The 11,681-nt window shown below is 41.2% G+C and overlaps 1 pseudogene; it reads right to left on the bottom strand.

The window, feature by feature from the left end:
- Positions 1–1,429: 1,429 nt before the first annotated feature.
- LOC147622096 (uncharacterized) lies at positions 1,430–6,725 on the bottom strand (annotated as a pseudogene).
- Positions 6,726–11,681: the final 4,956 nt, after the last annotated feature.

The following is an 11,681-nucleotide window of genomic DNA, read 5'->3' on the forward strand; positions in this document are numbered from 1 at the left end:
AGGGACAAATGGGAGGAAAACATGGATAGGAGAAAAGGGAGTGGGACTTATATCCTCTATCCATGATCGATCTAAAGTGCATTCACCACATGTTAAGTCCAAATATCTCTATGGTACACATCCACTAAGATGATCTTTTCTTTATAAATTGCAACTTTTAAACACTTCTCAACAATAAAAGAAAAGGAAAAGGGACTAAATGAAGATGTATACTATACTTTCTAGCAAAGTGTAAGCAAGCACACATTTTTCTACATAATTCTTTACACCTATTCTATAATTCAAAGTCCCTTTCCTACATGTATATACCATAGCTATAGTAGATAAGTATTTTTAAATCTCTTGTTCGTCCAAAGTGGTTTGTAAGTTTCAAAAAATTGGAAAATATATGTCAAGGCACTATAAAGGATTTGTATGGATGTAGGGTCAATGGAACCTTTTTCCTACAAGAGAAGAATGTATAAGTGTTCTCTATTCATTATCATAATGCTACAAAAGTTTTTCCATTTAAAACCTGAGCATATGATACACAACCACTTAAAATGCTAAATCTTGTAGATCAAAAGAGTGGTAGGTAGTAAGACATTAGTAGAATGTGGTGGTTGAGACTTTCTCAAGTTCAAGTGTTTTTTACAATCATGATACTCAAAATTTAGCACTTGTTTTAAAGAAAGCTTATTTTTTTAATGTTTTAAGGGAATCTTTTGAGAAGATGCTTTTTAGTTGCCATTTCAAATGAAAGTTGTTTTTTGTTCCACCATGCTGATAGTCGTAATCTTTTTGAAATACCTTCAATGGCTCTGTGTCGCATATCTCAAGTGAGAAAGAGTTGATCCTTATCATATTTGCTACAGATAGGCGAGCACACATATATGCAGGCAGAGTGCAATATGTTATTTTCTTCAGAATGTGTTTTCATTGATGACACAGGTCTAGAATTCCTTAAGTATACCGATCAGACTTATCATGCACCTCCTGATTGTGCACTAGATTCTTCATACAACTACAACTGAAATAATTAGCGCTAAATCAATCAGAGAGTTAAATCAATGAGTGAGTAACAATCTTTAGATTGTGCAAATATTCACAAACCATGTAAAGAGATGGATCAAGAAAAAACAGAATCTGAGGCTCAGATAGGTTCCGATTATTGATAAAGAACCTATTACGTACAATATCTTGAAAAACAAGCATTTTGGTCGTGTTTTAAGGTAATTTGTGATTGAAGAGCCAAACATGGGAGATAAATTTTAGTGAAGCAGGGCACCAATCCGATCCCCGGGATCAGATTAGTGTGTTGTTTGCATTAATATTGGATTACCACTAATCCAATATTAGTGCAAAAACTGTGCGACGTGGTTTTGCAGGCGGAAAAGCACTCGTGGCAGCTAAACCTTTCCAGCCCAGCTCTCCTTTACCTTTCAGAAGATTAGATGGTACCTTTTGTAGCAGGTTGCAACAACCCCAAAAGCCAATCAATTGGAGACTGATCTTGTGGCATAGGCTGCTTCTTTATCACTTCCGGCTTCGTAAAACCATCTACACATTTGAAATACTACACCACAAGCTAATGTCCTGCTGTAAGGTGTTCCATCTCTCCAGGAAACAATAGCTTTCTCATAAAACATTCGATTGCTAAAACTCACGATACACACGCCACCAGGTCGGAGGAGCCTGTACCTTCTCCCACTACTGAAGATATTGCACACTCACAATACAGATCACAGCATCAAAGCTACCATCGCTAGCTTCGAATTTGGTTTCCTGGTTCAGGTCCCTGACAAAGAAATAATCTAATCGTTTGTTACGGGCAAGCTCTACAGCATTAAGACCATGCCCAACGACACGTCCGTAGTTGATTTCCGGAGGCAAATGAGTGAACCAAGAGCTCATCAAATCCAGAACTTCGGAATGAGGGGGGGATACGATTATGGTAGAGCTGGGTAAGGGTGGAAAGGAACCCATCATCGATACCAGCTCTGATACCAATTGTGAGTGGCAATAGAAGGTGAGAGAGAATGAAGAGAGAGAACCCGATATTGGTCGCAACTTAACTGCCTTATCTTCACATATCTTCATATATATATATATATATATATATATATATATATATATATATGATGGGCGGAATAAACCCATATATATAGGGGCCTTTACCCCCAACAAAAATCACACTAAGCCGATCCTTGGGATTGGATTAGTGTGCAACATGCTACTAATTCGATCCGTTGGGCCGGATTGAAGCAGGGCACTAATCCGATCCCCGAGATCGGATTAGTGTGTTGTTTGCATTAATTTTGGATTACCACTAATCCAATATTAGTGCAAAAATCACACTAAGCCGATCCTTGGGATTGGACTAGTGTGCAACATGCTACTAATTCTACTAATAATGGTAAATACTACTAATTGTAACTAGTACTAGGTGCCAAATAGTACTAGAAAGTACTAAATATTACTAATTGTTGAGTGCTACTTACATTGCTACATTCTACTAAGTGTAAAGTAGTACTAAGTCCTAACTAATATCAATGCTAAATGTTACTAAATGCTAATTACTATAAAGTGCCAAATAGTACTAAGTGTTAACTAGTACTAAGTGCCAAATAGTACTAATAGTATTGCATAGTGATAAAAGTGCTAAATAGTATTAAATGTCAAATAGTACTAAATAGTGTTGAAAGTGGTAACTAGTATTAAATGTCAAATAGTACTAAATAGTGTTGAACGTGGTAACTAGTACTTAACTGTGCCACTAATTCGTACTAAATGCCAAATGGTTCTAAAAAGTACTAAGTAAAAAAGTAAACATTAGTAAGTAGCAACAACAGGGCTCCAAGTACTATTAAGTACTAGTGGCAGGGCTGCAAGTACTACTAAGTACTAGTAGTAGCTAAGTATGCATAAGAAATCCAATCTATTTTTTGCTCCATCAAGTAGAGCTAGAGATGACAGTTCTACTGAGATATTTAAAAATAGTTTAAACTTTTGTTACAAATACTACTAGATAGTACTAATAGTGCTTGACCAAGCTTGTCTACAAATCAATCATCAACAAAGGGTTATTACAAGAAAGAGAACAAGTATACAATCCTCTCACTATGAGACATATTTCAAACATCACATAATACTATTAGTACTAAAAAGGAATGTTTAGTCACAATGTTGTATGTCTCTCTATAGCAACTAACTCCAAACAACAAACCAAATTTTTTAGTGCTATTGAGTTATAAGAAATAACAACTAAAGAGTGTAGAAAATTTACCTGCTTTGTCAAATCCCATGGTGGCCAACCATGCATTCGATCAAAAACTTCATAGGGTAGATAAATGCATTGAGACTTCTTAGAAAAATGGAATGATGCACTCCAATGTGGTATCTAGGAAGACAAGATGCAAACACTGCATCAATATTTTTGTAATAAAACCCAACACCATAGAAAACACACATGCACATTTATTGAAAGAGTAATTAAATATTACTTGTAAGAGGGCCCAAATCTAAAAACTAAAACATAATCTCTTTATTAGAATGTTAGTAATCTCACCTTTCAATATCCATCTTCATAGTTATTGTTGTGAAGCCTATAGAATGGTCTATTGGTGCTAAATTCTTAACTTGTGGACCTTGTGTTGGGATCTTCTCAATCAACTATTGCATATTACTCAAAAAGCTGATGCTTGTAAGCCAAGTGCTCTCCAATAAACACCATGTGCATATTTGCTACTTCAAACACTTGTTTTGTTGTATCCAGATTTACTTCAAGATTAGCCATGTCCTTCAAGAACTCTTCTTGCAACACTCCACTCACACCATGTGAAAAATCATCAATTTTATTGTGGACCCAACCTAATGTATGTGTAATTGATTGAGTCCACTTTTGTAAGGGTTTTGGCCTCAATGCAATAGCAGCCTCAAAATCCAATAGGAATCTTGCATTCTCTTGTCCACTTTGTCATCCAATACATTTTGTTGCTCTACATTGAACCTCTGTTGCAGATAACTAGCATGCTTACTTTGTAGATGTGCCTATATCACGTGCATGCTTGATAGAGGTCCTATCCAAGCTACTTGATCATAGTTTCACATCTCTTTGCTGGAAAAAGTCCTCCCAATCCACATCTACTTCATCTGTAGCTATAGCAAGTGCTCTTGCCAACATGATATCAACCTTAGTACACACAGTTTTTGAATTATAAATCATGTAGTAAATTTGATTTAAATCATTTAGTAAAGTTTTTTTAGGTGACCTATATGAAAGCCACAATGGCTCTCCTTATTGTTTGTACCCCATGTTACATGCATTCATGTGTCTAATTCTAGGTAGTAGAAATCTCATTTTGCTCTTAAAAAAAACCTCAAGCCAAGCCTGCCTCCACTCAAAATTGAAACTGGTTTAAGGTCCTTAGACCTTGGCTTCTTCTTTGTTGGCATTTCTTTTATTGGCTTTAATTTTGTGTCTGACTTCCTTGAGGGATTGTTTTTCCTTGGAGGAGAAAGGATATTGGCCTTTTTGGAGGTCGGAGATGTGAGTCCTTTCGATTTTTTTAGAGACATGACATTCTTTGGTCTGCAAATAGAGTAACAATCTAGTGCTACAATCCATGAAATAGATTAAATGAAGAGAGAAAGAGAGAGACACACAGAGACCGAGAGAGCAACCACAAAAGATTGCATGTATACAAATGGGAGGATAGAACAATAGAAGTTGCATGTTAACATAAGGAACAAGCCAACAAAAGAGGAAAATATAAAATGAACATACACACACACATACAAAGCAAAGCACTGAGCAAGACTAGACACCCGGAACAAGCTTCAATGACCTGCTGGAGAAAAAATAGAATGAGGACACAACAAGCTTGTGTTAGATATCAATGCCCCACTCTCGTGTAACTATGCAGGAACCAGCTAACCTGTGAGCCTCCCAAATGAGGAGAAGGAATTAGAGTAGCCCGGTAGGACGTGGTATAGACACCAGATTGGGGCCATGTGTAGGCCTGATGGCTGGACGGCTTTAGATAGAGTTGGCACACTGCCAACTAGGCTACATGCAAGTGCGGGAAGGCATTCCATGACTGAACGCACTAAGGGTAGATGGGGCATTTCCTAGGGCAGCCCACCCTTGGGTTTGCGGGGCTCGTTTGGAGCACTGGAAGATCCCAGATGGCTCTAGGCCAGAAAAGGGCGTCGGCCATTTGATTTGGCCTTAAAAAAGCGTCGGCCATTTGACTAGACCAGAAAAGGGCATCGGCCATTTTTGACATGGTAGACTGGACTCTATATAAGAGCAAGCCCATAAGGTCCATATAACATCACTAGCTCTACAGCAACCCTGATTCCTTAGCATCCAGCCTTCGTCCTCTACTATTTCCAGCCTTCGTCCTCTACTATTTCCAGCATGCCATTGAAGCTTCTCACACAAGAGCGCACGGTTGGGAGGCAGCGGCATCTATTGTTCCAGTTCTACAGTAATCAAATTTTTTATTCTCCATACTATCAACTTTTCTCTCTTGCATACGCGATCTTGTTATCTGTTGAGCACAGACGTTGTATTGTTTTCTTACATGGTATTAGAGCTTGGGCTCTAGCAAGAAGATTTGGTAGTGTGTTTTTGTGTAACGCACTGTACTTTCACAATCACGAACAAAAATTGTAGCAAGACAATAATCACGAATTGAACAAGAAGGAAGATTCGAATTTGAATCAAACTGATGAGATTTTACAAGAATTTCGGAGAAGAAGCACTCCGTGAAGGAGCTCGTACCACCCATCCACCCCTGAGCTATCTCACTCGCATGAAGATGATCAAATCTCACTCTCACTCACACTCTCACTCACACTCTCACTCGCACTCTCACTCTCACTCTCAGAAATCTTGATCTTGTCTTCTCCTTCACACTGCCTTGATCTGCGTGCCTTTTTTCCTACAAAGAATGCCTCCTCTTCTTTTATAGCCTTTCTAGACTCCAAAAAAAACAGCCAAAAGCCAAAATCGGCCAAAAGCAAGCTTGTCTTGGAAAGCGTGCACTTTTACCATTTTTAGCGTGCGCTTTTTCTAGCATGCAAAATCTAGACACTTCTCTTTTTTTTTTAAAAAGTATAGAAAATAGCCTTGTTCGGAGCATCACCGCGCCTGCCTCGTAGATCCGATAGACGAGCCCGATAGCTCATCTCGCGAAGATCGAACCCTCTTCTTTCCCTTTGCATTTGACCTTTCATGGTTAACTCTTCCATCTGGACCTCCGTCTAATACCTGCAACTCTTGACACAAAAATCTACATGCAATTTTTTAGCTCAAAACCACTAGGTTAGCAACTTCAAACCTCCATACAGGCATGAAAACGAATGAACCACAAAATTTACACAGGACAAAGTTTTTCTACTCAAAAGGATCTAAAACTCTCTCATACAGAATTTCTTCAAATTACTCCTCTAACCTTCTCCAATTCAAGCCGCAAAATCAAGTCGGCACAATAATGGACAAAAAAACCAAAATTTTCCGACCAAGACAAAACTTTCTCACAACCTTCAAAACATCAAAACCATACATTTTGAACACTAACTACGATATACATTCCAAAATATTGCATATACAAAATTGGAGCGTCACATTTTGTTTGCGAGCAGATTGTGAGAGATGGCTCACCCCTCAAGACCGTGAATCCCACCATTCGGCAAAAGCGAAAAGTTGGACGGCTCTGGAAGTTCAAGATGAAGGCCATCTTGAGCGCATACGAATTTTGGGATACTGCTACTGGGGTGGACGTGAAGCCAGTTATGAGGGCCGGATCCAGCCAATGCAGGACAATAGATAGTACCAAGTGCGGATGAGATTCTCGCGTGGATAAGAAGAGATGCAGATGTGTTGTGTTCTATTGTCTGTAGTGTAAGTGATTCTCTCATGGCGTTAATTCAACATGTCACCACAACGGAGGAGGCATGGACGGTCTTGAAAAATTAGTACGAGACCATGAATGAGACGCGGATTCAGAATCTGGAGACTCAACTCGCAAACGAGAAACTGTCTAAGTCTAAAACGACAGAGAAGTTCATCACCAGGGTGAAGAGTTTGCACAATCAAATGACTACGATTGGCATCACCATCACCAGCGAGGATCTAGCACGAAGGTGCATTCGGATTCTCCCACCAAAGTATGACAGCCTTGTTACAACGCTGAATATGCAGAACAGAAATCTGCCCCTCAACTTTGAGGATTTTAGCGTGATGCTTCTAGAGGAGGAGATGTGTCAAAAGACGAGAACTAGAGAAGATTTAGCTTTCTCGGTTGGTTCAAAGAAAGGTAAGGGAAAGGACTCTGGTAACCCATCTTCTTCAGAGGACAAAAAGAAAAAGAAGAAGATCAAGTGCTTCTACTGCAATAAGGCAGGGCACAGGCAAAACGAGTTCCCGAAGAAGATTGCAGATGAGAAGAACGGAGTAAAGAAAGAGTCCGGCACCGCAATAGTGTGCAGGTAGTACCAGTAGAGCTGTTCTTAGCGATTGAGGAGATTTGCACGGAGGCAGTTCATGTACCTGCGGATGAACCTTGGATTATTGACAGTGGTGCATCACACCACATGACCAGTCGTAAGGATTGGTATACCTCTCTACATCCGGTAGAGAATGACATCCTGGTAGCAGTCAGTAATGATGCAAAATGTCTAGCAAAAGGAAAAGATATGATTGCTCTCAAGTCAGATGGAGTTGTAAAACAGTTGCCCGATGTTCTTTATGTGCCACAAATCAAGAGGAGCTTGTTGTCCATTTTTGCGATCACGGATTGGGACCTCAAAGTTCACTTCGATAAGAATGGCACGCACAGATTTTGGATCTTCAAGGGAAGGGTAAAGATACACGGTGCAACAACATCTACGAACTCTCAGCTTTCAGTGCTCGAGCCGATTTGAGTAACAGTAAGTTGTGGCATGAGAGGTTTGGTCTTCTAAACCTTAGTTCTTTTTAAAGGAGATGCATTAAAGTGGAATGATTGCATACCTACCAGAAATTACAGATCTGCCCGATGTATGTGAAGCTTGCATGATGGACAATCAGCATCGGTAGCCCTTTCCTAAAGAGGCTAATAGAGCAAAGGCTCCTCTAGAGCTCGTTCACATGGACCTCTGTGGAAAGATGGAGACAGAAGCTTTGGGTGGTTCCTACTACTTTATGACGCTGATCGACAACTACAGCAGAAGGATATGGATATACTTCCTCAAGACTAAAGATGCGGCCTTTGGTAATTTCAAAGAATGGCATGTAATGATCGAGAAAGAATCGGGGAGGAAGTTGAAGAAGGTGAGATCAGACAAAGGTGGTGAGTTCACATCAAGTGAATTTGAAAGTTACTGCAAAAGTCATGGGATCAAGAGGCAGAAACCCCCGCCACATACACCACAGCAAAATGGAGTAGCAGAGCGCAAGATGCGCATCATCTGCAAAATGGACAGGAGTATGATGAAAGGGAAAGATTTGCCAAAGACTTTCTAGGTTAAAGCTTGTAACACGGCAGTTTACATTTTGAATCGTAGCTACACAAAAGCTATGAATGGGATGACTCCACTCTGCAGGCCTTTTCTAGTAAGAAACCTTCAGCTGCACATTTCAGAGTTTTTGGCTGTGACTATTTTGTGCATGTCCCTAATGCCAACAGGACCAAATGGGAACCAAAGAGCCGAAAATGTATTTTCTTGGGCTATAGTGAAGAGGCAAAGGGTTACTACCTCTATAATCCTACTACCAAGAAGGTAATAGTAAGTCGCGATTTGGTCTTCTCATAACAGCCGCATCAATAGGAGGAGGATGCTTCCTTCCTAGACAACCAGGACCAGGATATCCATCCAGTACAACCACCAGCAATAGACCGAACTCCCCCAATGGTGCTTGGGAGGATTCAAGATGATAAAGAAGAAGAGGAAGATGAGACTGCAAAACCACAACGGCAATGGCCAATCGCGAAGTGGGTAAAGCAGCTTTTGGATGGCAGAGAACCTCCAGCCATTGAGGAGGCACCATCCAAACACCATCATTCCAAGAGATTAGAGGAGCAAAGGACACAGGAACACTTAGTCAACTACGCTTTGATGATCGAGGTGATCCATGCTAAAGAACCCAAGTGTCTTGAAGAGGCACAGGGTGATGATAGGTGGATGGAGGCTATGCAGTCGGAGTATGTCTCCATAATGTAGAACCCAAGTGTCTTGAAGAGGCACAGAGTGATGATAGGTGGATGGAGGCTATGCAGTTGGAGTATGGCTCCATAATGAAGAACAACACTTGGGACCTTGTGGATCGACCACCAAAACACAAGGTAATCGACACCAAGTGGGTGTACAAGACCAAGTACAAGTCCGACGGTACATTGGATAAGTACAAGGCTCGGCTCATGGCAAAGGGATTTGCACAGGTACATGGTTTTGATTATCAGGATACCTTCGCCTCCCACAGCTCGACTAACCACAATTTGCAATCTTTTGGCCTTAGCAGCACAGGAAAGTTGGCCTATGTTTCAGATGGATGTAAAATCCGCCTTTCTGAATGGAGATCTCAAGGAGGAGGTATACGTGGAACAACCACCAGGATTTGTGATCCTCGGTTCAGAAGGTAAAGTCTGTAAACTGAAGAAGGCACTTTATGGGCTGAAACACGACCCACGAGCATGGTACCAGAGGATTGATGCCTACTTTCTGCAAAATGGGTTCAGGAGGAGCCCATTTGATGCAAATTTGTATATCTACAGAGAAGGAGGTAGGTGTATGATTGTGGTCCTTTATGTGGATGACCTTGTCATAATAGGGAACCATGAAGAGAAGATCTCGCAAACAAAGCAGATGCTAGGAAGAGAGTTTGAAATGATAGACCTCAGACTGATGCATTTCTATTTGGGGATTGAAGTTTGGCAAGAGCCAAAATAGATCTTCATCTCACAGCTGAAGTATGCTAGAGAGATACTGAAGGCATTTGGCATGGCTGAGTGCAAGACAGTTGGCACCCCTATGGAGGTTGACGTGAAGCTCTCAAAAGAGGATTCATCACCACTGGTGGATGAAGCAAAGTACAGAAGGCTTGTGGGCAGTTTGATTTGCTTGTGCAACACACGGTCGGATATCAGTTTTGCGACCGGTGTACTAAGCAGGTTTTCCAATAAGCCCCAGGAGAATCATTGGGAGGGCAGGGATGTGGGTGCTAAAATACATCAAAGGCACACCTATACCAAGGGCAACACCTTGACCAGACTCTGTGACTTGATTATGGCATCACCTATACCAAGGGCAACACCTTGACCAGACTCTGTGACTTGGATTGGGCAGGAGATGTGGATAGTAGGAGATCAATGATAGGTTACTATTTCTCATTGGATCTAGAGCTGTGTCATGGGTCAGCAAGAAGCAGCCTACAATTGCTCTTTCTTCTACCGAGGTTGAGTACAAATCAGCATGTTTTGCTTCTTGTGAGAGGCAGTGTGGTTGAGGAGGATTTTAGGGGACATGGGTGCAATGCAGAATAAGCTGACACAGTTATCATGTGACAATTAGAGTTGCATGACAATTGCCAAGAACCATGTGTTCCACGCTCGCACAAAACACATTGAGATTCAATAGCACTTTGTACGCGAGCTCATCATGGATGGAGAGGTCCACTTGGTGTACTGTCCACGACTGAAGACAACGTTGCGGACATCTTCACGAAGGCTCTTGGAAGAGACTTGCTGGAGAGGCATCTTCATCGACTCGGCATTGGGCCAAAAAGGTAGTTCACCTGGAGTGGACGTTGAGGGGGGGTGTTAAATATCAATTCCCCACTCTCGTGTAACTACGTGGGAGCCAGCTAACTCTACCTCTGTGAGCCCCCCAAAATGAGGAGAAGGCATTAGAGTAGCTAGGTACCCTGTAGGACCTAGTTTAGACACCAGCAGATAGGGGCCATGTGTAGGCCTGTTGGCTGGATGGCTTTAGATAGAGTTGTCACACTGCCAACTAGGCTACATGCAAGTGTAGGCATTCCATGACTGACTGCACTAAGGGTAGATGGAGCATTTCCTGGGGCAGCCCACCACCCTTGAGTTGTGGGGCTCGTTTGGAGCACCAGGTGATCCTAGATGGCTCTAGGCCAGAAAAGAGCATCGGCCATTTGACTGGGCCAAAAAAGGGCATCGGCCATTTGACTGGACTAGAAAAGGACCTAGTCGGCCATTTTTGACATGGTAGACTGGGCTCTATATAGAAGCAAGCCCATAAGGTCCATATAACATCACTAGCTTCAGCAACCGTGATTCCCTAGCATCTAGCCTCCATCCTCTACTGTTTCCAGCATGCCGTCGAAGCTTCTCACACAAGAGCGCACAGCTAGGAGGCAGCGCCATCTATTGTACCAGTTCTATAGTAATCAAATTTTTTATTCTCCATACTATCAGCTTTTCTCTCTTGCATACGAGATCTTGTTATCTGTTGAGTACAGACGTTGTATTGTTTTCTTACAGCTTGACTTCAAAAGTTCAAAAGTGTTTCCAACTTCAAAAGTATAGCTACACACGTGGATTGAAATATTGTGGATTCATGCATGAGAATGTGTGAATGTATGTCAAGATCTACATGCAAGATTAATATGCATGAGCATAACCAAACATGCACATCTATGAGAAATGTCTAATGATGGCATACTACATAGTACTATTGCATTT

Source organism: Cibotium barometz, chromosome 29, assembly GCF_041138505.1.
Source record: "Cibotium barometz isolate CiBa-2024 chromosome 29, ASM4113850v1, whole genome shotgun sequence".
Classification (NCBI taxonomy): Eukaryota; Viridiplantae; Streptophyta; class Polypodiopsida; order Cyatheales; family Cibotiaceae; genus Cibotium; species Cibotium barometz.